The 16,306-nt window shown below is 36.2% G+C and overlaps 1 protein-coding gene across 1 annotated transcript in view; it reads right to left on the bottom strand.

Moving 5' to 3' along the window:
* LOC113513277 (rho GTPase-activating protein 7) overlaps positions 1-2,884 on the bottom strand; it is a 422,365-nt gene extending 419,481 nt beyond the window's left edge. Inside the window, exon 1 of the mRNA XM_052902002.1 lies at positions 2,698-2,884. The gene's annotated coding sequence lies outside the window, so the exon portion shown is untranslated. The remainder of the gene's footprint in view (positions 1-2,697) is intronic.
* Positions 2,885-16,306: the final 13,422 nt, after the last annotated feature.

Genomic DNA, 16,306 nt, shown 5'->3' with positions numbered 1-16,306 from the left:
GTAGTTACCACGCTTGGCAGGAGGGTTGGCAACCGCAATTAGGCTTTAGAGATGTTTTGGATGGATTTTAAAGAGAGACGCTGCTGCCCAAGCCCATCCCTCGCCCTCCCTCAGTTGATTCTTACGACACCCACGAGAAAAGAAGGGGTGTTCTATTCTATGCCGGGACCACACGGCAGTGACACTTATTATTTGTTTATTATCTCACAATTGACATAATACTAACATCCCTCCCACATCAGACACTCGTTTCCAATAGTGGGATGTTTTGGACGAAAAAATTCCATAGCAACATACTCGTTTCCGCGTCACACAACTGACGCGTTATTGCCACTTGTAATCACGATTGCTTCCTTACCCCTTCAATCGAAATACAAAATATACTTATAGAAACAAGTAAGTGAAACACTGAAGCCACTCGGGAAAACCACACAAACTACTCAATGACCTATCTTCCCGTGTATTAAAGATTATTTTTCAATGGCTTCTATGACTTCCATGCTACATCCTGCTTCTCATGTCTATAGACGACGGTCATCAGTTTCCACCAAGTTTAGCGGTCACTTTATTTCCTATATAAAATTATACGATTCAAAAAATATATATTCTATGAATATATTGTTTATAGAACAGAAATCTTTACTGTTTTCACACACATTTACCATACATTTTTTATAATTTTTAACAACTTCAACAAAGGACGTTCTAAAGTCGTCTGTATTTATTTAAATGTTATACAAAAACTTCTACAATTCTTTTAGCAATTCAAATTGGCATCCATTTTCGTTTCCATACCACTGATTGAAAATTGAACGACGTTCGAAATATACATAAAAAAGTGAAACAGTTTACAGCTTTCCGTACTAACTCGTCAGCTATGCCGTCGTCATTATTGATATGGGGCCCATGATTCTTTAAAATAAACTATTCCACTTCTAATAGTCTCCTTTAAAATGATGCACGACCATACTCGATGTCGCTTTGTATGAATGATACTGTAAGCGACAAAGGAAACCAGGAATGGAAATTGGAAATATATTTATATTGGTTAAAGGAATTTAGAAGACTAGGGCCGTGAAGGCAAGCCAAAAAGTAACAATAGAGATGCACGTCAATTTCAAATTTGGTAAATAATAATATAAAGCTATAAATAATGTATGTGGCCTGTACTCCATAGATACATAGGTTTTTCATTCAAATATTATGAATGATAGTCTAAATTCCTACAGGAATAAATTACTGAGACACTTTGTACAATAATCTAATAATAAGTAACTCTATTTTTTTTTTATACAACTTAGAATGGCAAACAAGTTGACGGCCCACCTGATGGAAAGTGGTAACTTTCGCCTATAGACATGAGCAGTACCATGGACATAACAGAGTATACTGTTTCGGCCCCATGCGTTGCCATTCCTGAGGACTCAGGTGTTATTCCTCTGTAAATTATGATAATATATATACTTTTCTAAATACTTGCTAATATAATTAACTGATTATCGTATTTACTGATATTATTCACAACTCCGATATATTATATGTACCTATATTTCCTCAATTAATAATGAAACTTTTTAAAATATTTGCAGTCTAGTATTACCTAATATTTGTATGGAAATTTCACACTAAAGCCTGTAGACGTCCTACTTCCTAATAATATTACAGGTAAACGTGAAAGTTTGTAAAAATATCTGAACGTTTACATATTTGGATGTTTGTTGTATGGATTTTAAAGAAAATCATACACTGACGAGCCATACTATGTACTGAATTAATACATTTTTATTTATTTAAGTATTAATTTTATAATTTATTGTACACACTAATTATTGTAGGTGTGTGGTCCTAGCATAGAATATGCTACCCCTTTCTTTCCCGTGGGTGTCGTAAGAGCCGACTAAAGGAGGGCGAGAGATGGGCAGCAGTGTCCCTCTTAAAACATCTCTAAAGCATAACTGCAGTTGCCAATCCGCTTGCCGAGTGTAGCAACTACTGGCAAAACACCCCATGAGGGAGGCTTATTAAAGGGTACTTGATAATGATGGTGACACACTAATTATACATAAAAATATGACAGAGGTAATCAAATGTACAAAGGCGAGCTTAACTCTAATAGAGTTCTCTTCCAACAACGCCCAAAATGGAAAGGAGCATCAAAGTCAGCAGGTAGAGCGGTGTACAATATTGTGACAATTTACAAACAAAAGAAATACATAGGACATACATACATGTATGGATACATACTTTTTATTTAAATTAACGCGGCCAAAGTCGCAGAATAAAATTAAAATTAGCGCCGAAACATAGGGTCGTTTACTATTTCATATTCCATAAAAAGGGGTTAATTAAAAAGCAAAAATCGTTGTTTGTAATAAAACTTAATAATAGCAGATTAATAACAGGACATGATGTGAAATGCCTCGAGTTTTTAACTGTTTATTTTATATCTACTACTGTCAAAAGTAGACAATGGAGTACTCGTATTCATTAAAATATATATAAAGCTTTTATGTCTAGCTGTAAAAAAGCTCTAAACATACATACAAAGACTTCAAAACATTACCCTCTTTTCTTTAATAGTCGGGTAAACAGAACAACGCGAACTATATATATTTAAAATTGAAATAATAACAGCTATTTAATTCAGAATTAAAACACCGCTCACGCAAAAGATTACAAATCTTAATTGATAATTACCTCACTATTATGTCTTCCAGTTGTTATTTACACTTACACTAAAACAATTAAACACACAACACTTTACGCCACTTAAGCACACATCACTAATATAAAGAAGTAACTAGCACTACGAGAAGAGATAGTTGTAAAGTTCGCCTACGGGAACTAGCCCCAAGCTTGCGAAATTAAAGAAGCGTCTACACCACGCGGCCGAATCTACAGGTCTGCTCTGGCCGCATTGCACAGAATTTCCCGCGTCAAAGATGGAAAGGGACAAATGTATAAATTTGCCTACAATCAGAGAAGGACGCGAGTACTTTTCGCAATTTCCTCACGGTCGGAAAAGCCCTCGGTGTGGGTGTGTGTATCGAATGCGGCGTAACATTCGCATAGTAGTCCTCACGTTTTTGATGGTTTGTGCAGTTTTTAAAAGGTTACCAGGAGATCTTTGTTACGTAGGCGCGGTGACCATTGGGATCTCTTGTATAATTTACAATAGTACGACACGATATCGTACGATTTGACCGTCACGACATTGTAGAGAAACCAAATGTGTGATAATTTTAATTTTCTGAAATTCAGGCACAGAAATAAAAAAAGCGTTTTCATGTATATAATCCTTCATCATCATCATTATTTGATCAACATCACCGTTAACTGTTCACACAGGCCTCCCTCCATTTGGGGGGTTTTGTTAGTAGTTGCCACGCTTGGCTGACGAGTCGACACACATAGTTAGGTTTTGGTTATGTTTAAAGAAGAACTCTGCTGCCCATTTCTCAACGATTACGTTCCTTTTGTCGCCTCTTACAACCACACGGCGATTTTGATGTATTACTTATACATTATTATTACACATAGTTAAATACATATCTGTAAACCTGTCACCTATTAGGGTAGGCAGAAACAATGGAACGCCATTATTGTTGGAATTTACAAATAGTCAATTGCCAAATATTTAATCATAAATAAATAATAACACAGTTTTTTTTTTTATTATTAGCGGATTTACGGCCCGTGACGAATTTTTACATTTACTGTCAGTAACACCCTCCCTTGCCGGCCTCTACCATTCGATACTCTATTTTACAGTCATAGTGAATTTACTGGGTACAGAGGAATAACACCTGAGTCCTCAGGAATGGCAACGCATGGGGGGTATCATGGGCGAAACAATGTACTCTTGTATGTCCATGGTACTGTTCATGTCTATAGGCAACGGTTACCATTTTCCATCAGGTGGGCCGTCAAGTTGTTTGCCATTCTAAGTTGTATAAAAAAAATATTATATATAATTTTTTTGTGAATTAAATTGTAACATAATGAATACAAAAAATGCCCCTAATTTCTCGCCCCTTATATCTGCCGCTCTAGGCTCCAGCCTACTCAGCCTGCTGGCAAATCCGCCACTAACTACGTGGGAAGTCTGCAAGTATGACATTTACAAAACGTTTAAATTATGCTTATAATTAATGCCCAGCGATATCATTTTGTATGATTATCCCTTATTTATATTAACTAAACTTTAATATTAAAATTTACAATATTGTAACTCTTTATAAATCCAACAATTGCTCTCGTCTGACAAATGAGAAATGTCAATAACTGTATTTTTTAATCAACTCCATAAAGTAGGAAGTTCCCAATGCGGTATTGTTTTGTGTCTCACGTGACATTTTCGCTTATTCAAAATACATTTTCAATAAACTAAGTTTACCACTATGTTTCAGTTATTGTTAAATTTTTATTGCCTAATTATTTATTAGCTACAATCAATTATTTAATTAATTATATACATAGTTAATTAAATAATTGATTGTAGTTAACGTCGTTTTAGATTTTAGATTCTTTTATTACATATTTTTGTATTTGGCCAGAATAAATATAAATTTACTTCCTTTTTTAACATAGAAACGTTTTAAACATTGGCAATAACTATTTTTTCAATTGCCCACTTATGACTGAAGTCGCTATTTTTGCACAAAATATAATTTCTTATTCATGTTATGCAATCGAGACGTTATATAGCCGTAAAAATAGTTCCGATATAATTTCAGGCAGAAGATGAAAAGTGAAATTCATAAAAGATATCTCTAGGGAAATCTCTTTAGCAGCGCAGACGATACATTTCTTATGTGAGTATTAAGTGGAATGGGAGCGGAGCGTAACGTGTAATCGACACACTGTCGGTATGATATTTTTTTTAATTAGAAATATTTTTTCCATACTCGCGAAATACCAGAGGGAGACTTTGTACAAAAGTCGCTTGCTTGGGTACCTCTAGGATATGGCGTGAATTTACAAGGTACAGAGGAATAACACTTCAGTCCTTAGGAATGGCAACGCATGGGTGAAACAGTATACTCTGTTATGTCCATGGTACTACTCATATCTATAGGCGACGGTTATTACTTTCCATCAGGTGGGCCGTCAGCTTGTTTACCATTCTAAGTTGTATAAGAAAAACGCCTTGTACCCTACTGATTCTCCGTTGTGAATTTTCAGAGGTTCTGCATTTAATCCTGTCTGTTACAAAATACTAGATGAATCTCTGATGAATGTGATAATCTAGAATCATTATGATATACCTTTTATACATATACATCAGTCACGCCTATCTCCCATTGAGGTAGGTAAACAATGGAACGCCAAACGCTCCGATTTAAACAGGACATTCAATTTTGTAACACATCTTCCATTTAACACATGTGACAAGATGTGTTACATCAAACTACATTCAAATCCATTCAGCTGTTCAGCTGTTAAAATAATATCATACTCATACAATCTGAGCTTCCTCATTAATAATAGATGTTAGATTCATTCGAACTACATTTCTGTCAGAGAAATATATGTATATTTTTACACATAGTAGACATTCCACGTAATGGTAAGCATCTAACTACAGTCCAAGAACGCTTGGAAAATATCACTTGAACATTGCTGGAATTTCTGGCAATGGAGCTCTAGTCATCCAGTAATTTCACTGTCTTATACCATATACCTTGTAAACTGCAGTACAGAAGTGAAGCTGCTTTATAAGGTCAAAAAAAGGATGTGCAGACTACTTTATACAAACTAGTGACTTGTCCTGATTCCGAGCGGTTTTTTTTAATAAAATACAGCCCATATTTTACTGATATTTGTAGCTTTCCACAGATAAATCAATCGACATGAATACTGGTGGGCACCTAGTGTTTTCAATGAAGAAGGACACAGACTATCTTTAATCTCAGTCACTGACCTGTTTTCATTCTCATCGATCACCCTTCACTGGTGCTCCGTCAGCGTATCCCGTTAGCGCAGGCGGGGTTACCATTACATTTCCACCCATAAAAAAACCGTTTTTTACTACATGTATATGAATATATATGCGGTACATAAACCAAAATATTTTTTTTTACAATTTTTGTCTGTCTGTTTGTTCTGGCTAATCTCTGAAATGACTGGACCGATTTAGACGGAACTTTTTATTGGCAGGTAGCTGAAGTAATAAGAAGTAACTTAGGCTACGTTTATTTTAGAAAAATAAAGTAATGTCCAAGTACTGTCCACTATCGCGCGCAGCTCACACGCATGCCACGTGGATGAAGTCGCGGGCACAGCTACTGCCAATAAAAATATAACTTCATTTGGAATAACTAAGAATAATATGAAATTAAATAACTATCATAATAATAAAAAAAAACTATAAAATTAAAGAATCGACTGTTACGCGGAATGAAGTTCGCCGGGTGTTGCTAGTTCTACATATTAGACACTAGACACTATTCGATGGATATTGTGATATTACAAGTGTTGTTGTACTCGACAGTTGACACGCGTGTTGTTCTCGTCTCCTTTGTCCTGAGGGCTGCTCCCGCCTCCCGTTAGCCTGAAGATGACGAGGATCCTGTCACACACAAACACTTGCTTGCTATAAACAGTAAACAGCAGCATACGACTCACTGATGTCGAACATCATTTGTTTTATTAATACATTTAAATTAGGTAACGTTCTGTCAAACTTTGTTTGTATTTTAAACCAATTTGAAAGAGGAAGGTTTATTTAAATACATTGCCTTTTTAACTACATCGTCAATTTTTTTTATAATATTAATAATAAAGCTTTCATACGCATTCCCCAGAGGGAGACTTTGTACAAAAGTCGATTGCTTGGGCACTTCTGTCCCATTCGTGTTTTAACCGTGAAGCAGTTGTTTGCATGGCTGTGTTTCGGTTTGAAGGGTGGGATATGGCGTGAATTTACTGGGTACAGAGGAATAACACCTGAGTCCTCAGGAATGGCAACGCATAAGGGGGTATCATGGGTGAAACAGTATACTCTGTTATGTCCATGGTACTGCTCATGTCTATAGGCGACGTTTACCACTTTCCATCAGGTGGGCCGTCAGCTTGTTCAGCCGCCATTCTAAGTTGTATAAAAAAAAAAAGTCATACATTACAAAAAATATTTTTTTTGTTATTTTAGAATAAATCTTCTTAAATCCTATCAGTATTACAAACACTTTCAAAATCTTGCAAAATTTCTATAGAAAACTTAAATAAATAGGAAAGTTAAAAATGTAAAATTCCTCTGGCGAGTTACCATAATTCTATCACGGGATACAAACAATATGGGAGAGTAATATTTATATCGCAAAGTTTACGTTTGCATTCCTGAATTACATATTTATCACTATCGGTGATACACAGGTGGTGGGTAGTGATATAGTTAGTGAGTCAGCCATTTGTTATATGCAGTACACACTCAGCGTTTAAGATAAATAGCAACACTGTGTAATTGGTGAATGCAAAATATTCACAGGGCCTGAGGCCCCTCTGACAAAGACGATAAAAAAAAATTGTCGTCAGTTTTTTTTTTATACGACTTAGAATATCAAACAAGCTGACGGCCCACCTGATGGAAAGTGGTAACCGTCGCCTATAGACATGAGCAGTACCGTGGACATAACAGAGTATACTGTTTCACCCATGATACCCCCATGCGTTGCCATTCTTGAGGACTCAAGTGTTATGCCTCTGTAGCCTGTAAATACGCATATCCCACCCTTTAAACCGAAACACAGCCACGCAAACACAACTGCTTTACGGTTGAAACACGAATGGGACAGAAGTGCCCAAGCAATCGACTTTTGTACAGTCTCCCTCTGGTAAATTTAATACAATTTTGATGCAAGACTCCTTCTGGATCTGGGCGTTCTTCTTGAATCTAGGCGCAATCGGGAACCGCCCCACCGCCCCTCTTCTCTAAAGTCGGTACGGAATATAAAGTTAGTCGTATTTAGCATACCTTGCTGCAACCCATCTGTGAAACTAAATAACTTATCCCAAGAAGCATAGTCAAATCTTAAAATTTCTCTTTTTGAACCCTTTGTACAAATAGTGCGATCGAGTGATCTTTGTAAAAGAAAGAAGTAATTTAATCCAAAAAGCATGCGACTCGCACAGTAGCACACAAAATAAGAACAAAAGAAAAATAGTGTACAAATAAAAATATAATAGTATAACAACTATTTTTTGTCTTCATATTTCAGTGGTAAGTATGCCGTTGTGATTAAATGAATTCCCAAGTTCGATTCTCGGTCAGAGAAAGGAAACAACTTTTCTAAATTGAAATCTCGTAAATTCAGAACAGTTGCTTAAGTACAAAACTGTAAACAGTAAAGCTGTATTAAATAATAAAATCTCCAATTGAATCTCTAAGAGTCGCTGTCTTTCTCATAAAACAAGGTAACTTAGCTTTAAGACCAAGCAGTCGGCGTATTTGTGTGTCACTTGTTTATTCTATTGGATCCCCTAGATAATAAATCTGCTGATAGAAACAAATTTAAAAATAAAATAAAACCTTCATGAGCAACATCCTATTTACAACGTGACCGAAGATAATACCAAAATGTCAATTTAAATTACGATATGTTTTATTTATTTATTTTTACTTGTAATAAACCTGATTTTTTACTATAGCCATATGCGCGTAATACCCTTGGTATTGCAGGCGTTCATAAAGTATGGTAACTGCTTACCATCAGGTGGCCCGTATGCTTGTCTGCCACCACAGTGATATAAAAAAAAGCATTATTGACATGTAATTGTATTATAATTAATTTTATTTTATATTTCAAATGATATTATCATTACTGTTTATTTTGGTAAATTTAAAAATAAAAATGTAGGTAATTTTTTTAGACCACTGAGGTAGCAAACAAGCATACAGCCCACCTGATGGTAAGCGGTTACCGTAGCCTATGAATACCTGCAATACCAGAGGTATTACGCGCGCGTTGCCGACCCTGAAGAAACCTCTTTTTAAAAAACCCCATGCTGTAGTCTCTTAGGAAAACCTCGGCAGGGAGCTCATTCCATAACCTGAATGTTCGTGGGAAGAAACATCTCTGAAACCGCACTGTACGCGACCATTTAGGCTGTAAGGTATGAGGGTGAACTCCCTGTCGATGGCGATGATGATGTAAATATCGACTTGTAATTATGTGAAGAAAACTGTTATATTTGTTAATAAAAAAATATAATATTATCGTTAGTGAGCTCAAGATAGAATGAGATGGCAACGTGCGCTGTCTTATTCTTTTACATGTGATCGCCAACTGAAGCGATTCCATCAATAGATAGGGAAGCTATTTATATAACGATACTACAAAGTTATAGAAAAATTCGCCACAAAAAACAGTTCAGGGCCGATAATCATTTGATTATGTGAGTGTGGAATATAGTAGTTCTATTTATAGAGGGCGCGGTCATCGTGATATGATTCAAGTGAAACCGAACAGAGGCGATGCTGGAATAGACATTAAGCCGGCGACACACTGTATTAGTAAACTTCACTAACTAGAATTCACTGTTTGTGTTGTAACTTCTTGATGCATTGTATCATTTGTTCCACAGACAACCATATTTTAGAATCAATTGCCAGCAGCAGTATTTCTGAACCGGTACAACGTCGTTAACTTGAAGAAAAAAGCTTATTTCATACTAAAAGCCCGCAATTCCTTCAGTATTTCGGTGTGTACTAAGGGGCCGCGGCAGTAGTCACTTACCATCAAGTGAACCGCATGCTTGTTTGCCCTCTGTGTTAAAGAAATAAAAATTCTATTTAAAAAAAATGTTATTGTTATACCGAGTAATTTTTTTTCTGATCAAGGTTATAATTATCCTCTTTCTCAAGTTGTAAAAAAACAGTGCACATTTGCAAAAAAATATTAATATCTGTTGAGCGCTTTCGAAAATTAGAGTGATCAAACTTCTTGACACGAGATTTTTGGATGTGCCTAAGAATAAGAATAAGCCTATTTCTTAGCTTCTCGCCGTGCAGGTTCCAGCATAGAATAGGCCACCCCCCTCATTTTCCGTGGGTGCCGTAAGAGACAGCTAAGGGAGTTTAAGGTGAAGGGATGGGCAGCAGCGTCCCTCTTAAAACATCACAAAAAAGCCAAACTGCTGTTGCCAATCCTACTGCTAAGCGTAGTAACTACTGGGAAAACCTTCCCTTATGGGGGAGGCAATGTTCAGCAGTGGACAGTTAACGGCTGAGACAACAAAGAATGTGTTTAAGTATACATTCAAAAATATTATGCATCGATTCAAACTTTCAGTAACATTGAATCGATTTGAATAATAGTATTGACATGAAATTTAATTGAAAAAAATATACAGTCAATGATCTAAACAATTTTTCGAAAAATTAAGAACGTAATAACAACACAAATCATTACAGGAGCTTCTATATTATAAGTTTTATACTAACAGGATACTCATTTATAAGGATGCTGATGATTTTGTTATCATTATACCTTTTTTTTATACAACTTAGAATGTCAAACAAGCTGATGGCCCACCTGATGGAAAGTCGTAACCGTCGCCTATAGACATGAGCAGAGTATCGTGGACATAACAGAGTATACTGTTTCGCCCATGATACCCCCCATGCGTTGCCATCCCTGAGGACTCAGGTGTTATTCCTCTGTACTCAGTAAATTCACGCCATATCCCACCCTTTAAACCAAAACACAGCCATGCAAACACAGCTGCTTCACGTTTGAAACACGAATGGGACAGAGGTAACTAGCAATCGACTTTTGTACAAAGTCTTCCTCTGGTATAGTACCTACTGTATAATACTTATTTCTTTCTTTTTATAATCAGACCAATCGCCTGGTTTAATCCTAAACGACACAACCGACAGTCAAATTTAAATTCAAATCATCTTTATTGAAATAGACTGATTAACAAGCACTTTTAAATTGTCGTTTTTTTTTTTAATCTATTGCAGGCTTCGGAAGAGTGTTATCTGTTTGAGAAGAGCCCTTAAAAACTGAACAATTACTCTTTAAAATCTCTGTTAACATTATGTATATTTATTTAAATAAAAGGCTTTGTTCAGTAAATGTTTTTTAATAAAAGTGTTATACTTATTGTAAGACAGATCCAAAATATCCTTCGATATCTTAATACATATACATTTAATGCCCATTCCCATAAAAGACCTATTCACTCTTTCTAAACGATACGATACGAGTCGAATCTGGAATCTCATTTACGCAAACAACGTTACCACCACTGCACTACAGAGGTAATTTTTTAATTTTTATCTCAATGTTGGATTTGTTGTATTTATTGGTATTACATAGTACAGTATTATTTTTAAATTAATATTTTTTATGTAAATATGCACTATTAGAATACGGTGTGGTTTTAGCTTAACTTTCGGATAGCGAAGAGTTATCTCCGTATGTTATAAATATCGCTGTGAATATTTTTATTATGCAACACTAATATATCAAGTCTAACATTGAGTATTATACGTATTATAAATTACATTTACATATTTATTTGTTTAAATCTGCATAGTATTTCGTTTTGGCTGGAAATCCTTGCTGATAATAAATAACTCGAGGCTGTGTAAACATGCAGTACCAACATACAAATAATGGGAAATGCTCTGGGTGTGATTAATAAATATCTCCAGTCGTCCTGTCAACGTCATGGTGAATCTCATCCAGTAATTAATAACAGACTGTGTGTAACAGACTGAAACAGACTGTGATTACACGGTTGTTTTAGAAAAATATGCTCACAACTATCTATCATCATCATTATGATTTCAGCCATTATCCGTCCACTGCTGGACGTAAGCCTCCCCCATACACTGCCGTAAAGAACGGTCCTGAGCCACCTGCATCCCCACTGACTCGCTGCAATGCATTTCGGGTCGACACTCCATCTAGTGGGGGGTCGTCCTACACTGCGTTTGCCCGTACGCGGTCGCCACTCAAGAACCTTTCTTCCCCATTGGTTATCGGTTCTTCGAGCTACGTGACCAGCCCATTGCCACTTCAGCTTACTTATATAATTACAGTTAATGTGATCAGAGACCCTAATAGTATAATGAAAGTGGCCTAATATCAAATATTGGGGGAAAGGGATTGTTAGTAATGGAGACTGAGAATCCCATTGCTAGCAATATACCCAACCAGGTCGACCTCCTCGCGGTTTCCTCTGGAAACTATCATGGTTAATTCCTGATCAATTCACCATGATGGACTAACTGACCTGTTTTCATTCTCATCTATCATCCTTCTCTGGTTCTCCGCCAGCGTATCCCGTTAGCGCAGGCAGGGTTACCGTACCATTTTCACCAATAAAAAAAAATCTAATATTAAGATATGAGAGGGTCCACCATCACAATGAATAGTAATATTAGTAATCAAGTGGAACAATAAAGTGGAACTATAACTTTAAATACCCTATCGGGATTTAAACACTGCCCATGCACCACGCATCTTTTTGGTTTCTTTTTTAATTTTATTAAAAAGTATTTTTGTTTCGTAAGTACACATTATATAACTAACGGTTTAACTTACGTATAATGAGATCGAAAAAACTCGACTAATTTCGGAATCAATTCGTAATCTTTAATCATGAGCGACTGTCACCATCACAGTTGTGTTTGCATGGCTGTGTTTCGGTTTGAAGGGTGGGATATGGCGTGAATTTACAGGATACAGAGGAATAACACCTGAGTCTTCAGGAATGGCAACGCATGGGGCGTATAATGGGCGAAACAGTATACTCTGTTATGTCCATGGCACTGCTCATGTCTATAGGCAACGGTTACCACTTTTCATCAAGTGGGCCGTCAGCTTGTTTGCCATTCTAAGTTGTATACAAAAAAAATGTTAAACCGGTAGGTAGTTATTACATTAAAACATGATAATATTATTTTAGACAAAAAAAATTGTGCACTAGAAAGAGACAAAATATGAAACGGTACTAATAATTGTTATCATAAATCTTTGTTAATCAATCTAAAGAGTACGGAAAGGATATAGATATATTCAAATAAATAAAGGGTTTTCTGGAAAGAGGAAAGAAACGAAGACATTACCTCAACCCGAAACGCGAGTAGGTAATGGGATTAAAGCGAGGCAATGATGAAATAAATGATTTTTCGATTTAATCGTGTTATCGGAATGGAAATCGGCTCACTGGTTCGGAAGCTACGTTGACACAAACACAAACACAGAAGACAAAGGCTTCAAACGTCCCTTTTGGATTGAAGATTAAAAAAACAAGCAACAATGTGGATTCTTCCCTTACATATAGAGTACGTTTATTTTTGTTGCACGCACGCCGCGCGCTCCCCGATACGCCTACTGTACTTCGTCCCCGCTCGCCTTTGTAATCTTTTGAGTGTTGGTAATCTACCTATTGTATGAATGTTTCAATTTTCTGATATTTTTCATACATTCAAATGCTATTTTTTTTTAACTCATCTTGCATTTTGTAACAGACAGGATTAAATGCAGAACCTCTGAAAAGTCATAACGGAGAATTAGTAGGGTACAAGGCGTTTTTTTTATACAACTTAGAATGGCAAACAAGCTGACGGCACACCTGATGAAAAGTGGTAACCGTCGCCTATAGACACGAGCAGTACCATGGACATGACAAAGTTTACTGTTTCGCCCATGATACCCCTCATATGTTGCCATTCCTATGGACTCAGGTGTTATTCCTCTTTACCCTGTAAATGCACGCCATATCCCACCCTTCAAACCGAAACACAGCCATGCAAACACAACTGCTTTACGATTAAAACAAAAATGGGACAGAGGTATCCAAGCACATAGAGTCTGTAGGTACATAGACATTTGAATGCCAATATTTCCCAGCGTATTATGGTGGTAATGAATGGAAGGTACGATATAGAAGTTAAGTTACTAGGCAGGCACTATGAGAATGACTTCTTACTTGTGTCGCCATTTATTTTACTAATACTGTAATTTTGCAAATACATTTTCTATCTAACGATTGGGACTTGTTAGTAATGCGGTATCAGGTTGACCTACACGTGGTTCCCCCTGGAAACCATCGTGATCAATTCCAGGTGTATCCATCACGGTGGACTAACTGATCTGCCCTTTCATCCTCACCAATCATCCCTCACTGGTGCCCCGCCAGCATATACCGTTAGAGCCGGCGGGGTTACCATTCCATTATTATCTCTTAAAAAAATTAAAAAAAAAAAAAACACTGAATGTGACTATCGATTACAATTGTCCTTCCCGTACCGAGGCTCAAAGAAGTGTAATGGAATTTCTTCAAAACTCAAGCTTATATACACATAGTTGGGGAGGTCGGGGCAGATTGTTTACTGGAGCGGGTAATGTGGACACGAACAATCTCGTTAGTGGAACACCCCCAGGACTACAGGCCGGGCAGGAAATACACAGGGGCAGAATGGACTACAGCATGGAAACAGGATTTTTTTCAGTAAATATTAGTATTTTGTTGTTCTTAATTGAAAATGTAAATTAATCTCTTTATTTACATTTCTCTCTCCTTCATTTAATATAAGAGAGAGGAAGAGGGCACATAATCTTTTTAAAAATCAAGCAACTGACGTGGTGTTATTGATGTCTGTGGGCTCACTAATTACTTACTATACATATTATGAGGTGAGCCACATGCTCGTTTACCTAAAGGGCAATATAGGGGGGAAAGGGATTGTTGGTAATGTGGTCTAACTGACTTATTGCTAGCAATATACTCTGTCAGGTCGACCTCCACGCGGTTACCCCTTGAAACCATCGTGGTCAATTCTAGTGGAACAAGTCACGATGGGCTAACAGACCTGTTTTCATTTTCACCTATCATCCATCACTGCTGCCTCGCTAGCATATACCGATAGCGCGTACGGGGTTGCCATTCCATTATCACCCATTAAAAAAAAGGGCAATGTAGTGTCTTTACAGTTCAACTGAGTACCGGAACTCAAGCGCATCTTATGAACATTTACAACACTCAATGTGTCAGGTAAGTATTAACACTATTTATTATTATATCAGCCTTTAACTGCCCACCGCTGAACGTAGGCCTCCCCCATAAGTGGCGTTCTGTCAATGCCAATTGTCAGCGCCACGCTTGGCAGGCAACTTGGTAACCTCAGTTAAGATTCAATAATAATTTAAGAGGAAATACTCCTGCTCATTCCTCAACCATTAAATCCCTTAACTGCCTCTTACAATACTTACAGGAAAGGAAAAGGTTTCCGAGACCACACGGCTTAACTATTGTCAGAGAAATGTATTGTTGCAGTATAAATTTTTAACATTTTCTGGCAGTTCACTTTTATTTTTTATATTAATATGATTTTTATTCTTTTTTAAATAGAAAGAGAATTTCGCGTACTGGTCCCACAGATCCGCATTTTAATCCGATCTGATTTTAATCAGCATTGATTACATTTTTATGTGAAACGAAAGCTTAACATTTTATTATATAAACAAGTTTCATATATATTTATTATTATTTATTTATGAATTTATTTCTGTTTATGAATACAGATAATATTAAAATAAAAAAGAATACATACATAGTAAAAAAAAATCCTAAAAAAATAGAGATAAATAAGGAAATATGTAGGTCCGATTAACCCTCACTGACTCGTTAGTCGCTTTTACAGTATCTAAGGGTGAGACCACACTATCTAGGAAAATCAACAGGTATGATTATCAAGCGGGGTAAATTTAGGAAAATTTCCTAGATTTAATTAAAATCGAAACGTTCTAAGAATTGAGTCTCACTTACAGGGTATTGTAGTTTCAGGATCAAATAATTGATTGATTATTAACTTATCTTCTTTGTCGACTCTCCTTTTCCTATGATGCCAGTTTTGTCTTTGTTAATACTGGGAATTTTCAGGTAATAGAGGCTACAGCATGGAATTCTTCAAAAAGGATGTTCAGCAGAATATGTAGGGATTTTATTTATTAATAACTAAATAGCCAAAAGCTGAAATACACACTTGATACTCTATAATTAGACGGATAATGGCTGAAATAATGATGATGACTCCATAATTCAAGCATCCATTAGAGTATGTATAGCATTCGCTTTTTTTGCGTATATTATACCTACCTACAATATATCTGGCCAGTTTTAAAATGATTTTGATAGTTCATTTTGGAATTTACAGAGTTTTCTCCCATGTTGATCTCATATTAAATTTATCACGATGCAGCGATATTTTTTTGCATAGTGGATTCTTACTTTATATCTCGCTGTATCTTCTTTCTGGCTTCCTTTCTCGAAAAATTAATCAAATACA

The sequence above is a fragment of the Galleria mellonella genome, unplaced genomic scaffold, assembly GCF_026898425.1.
Source record: "Galleria mellonella isolate WM207_F2 unplaced genomic scaffold, CSIRO_AGI_GalMel_v1 utg855, whole genome shotgun sequence".
NCBI lineage: Eukaryota > Metazoa > Arthropoda > Insecta > Lepidoptera > Pyralidae > Galleria > Galleria mellonella.
The sequence above is the reverse complement of the archived record's forward strand: the minus strand, read 5'-3'. Positions and strand labels throughout refer to the sequence as shown.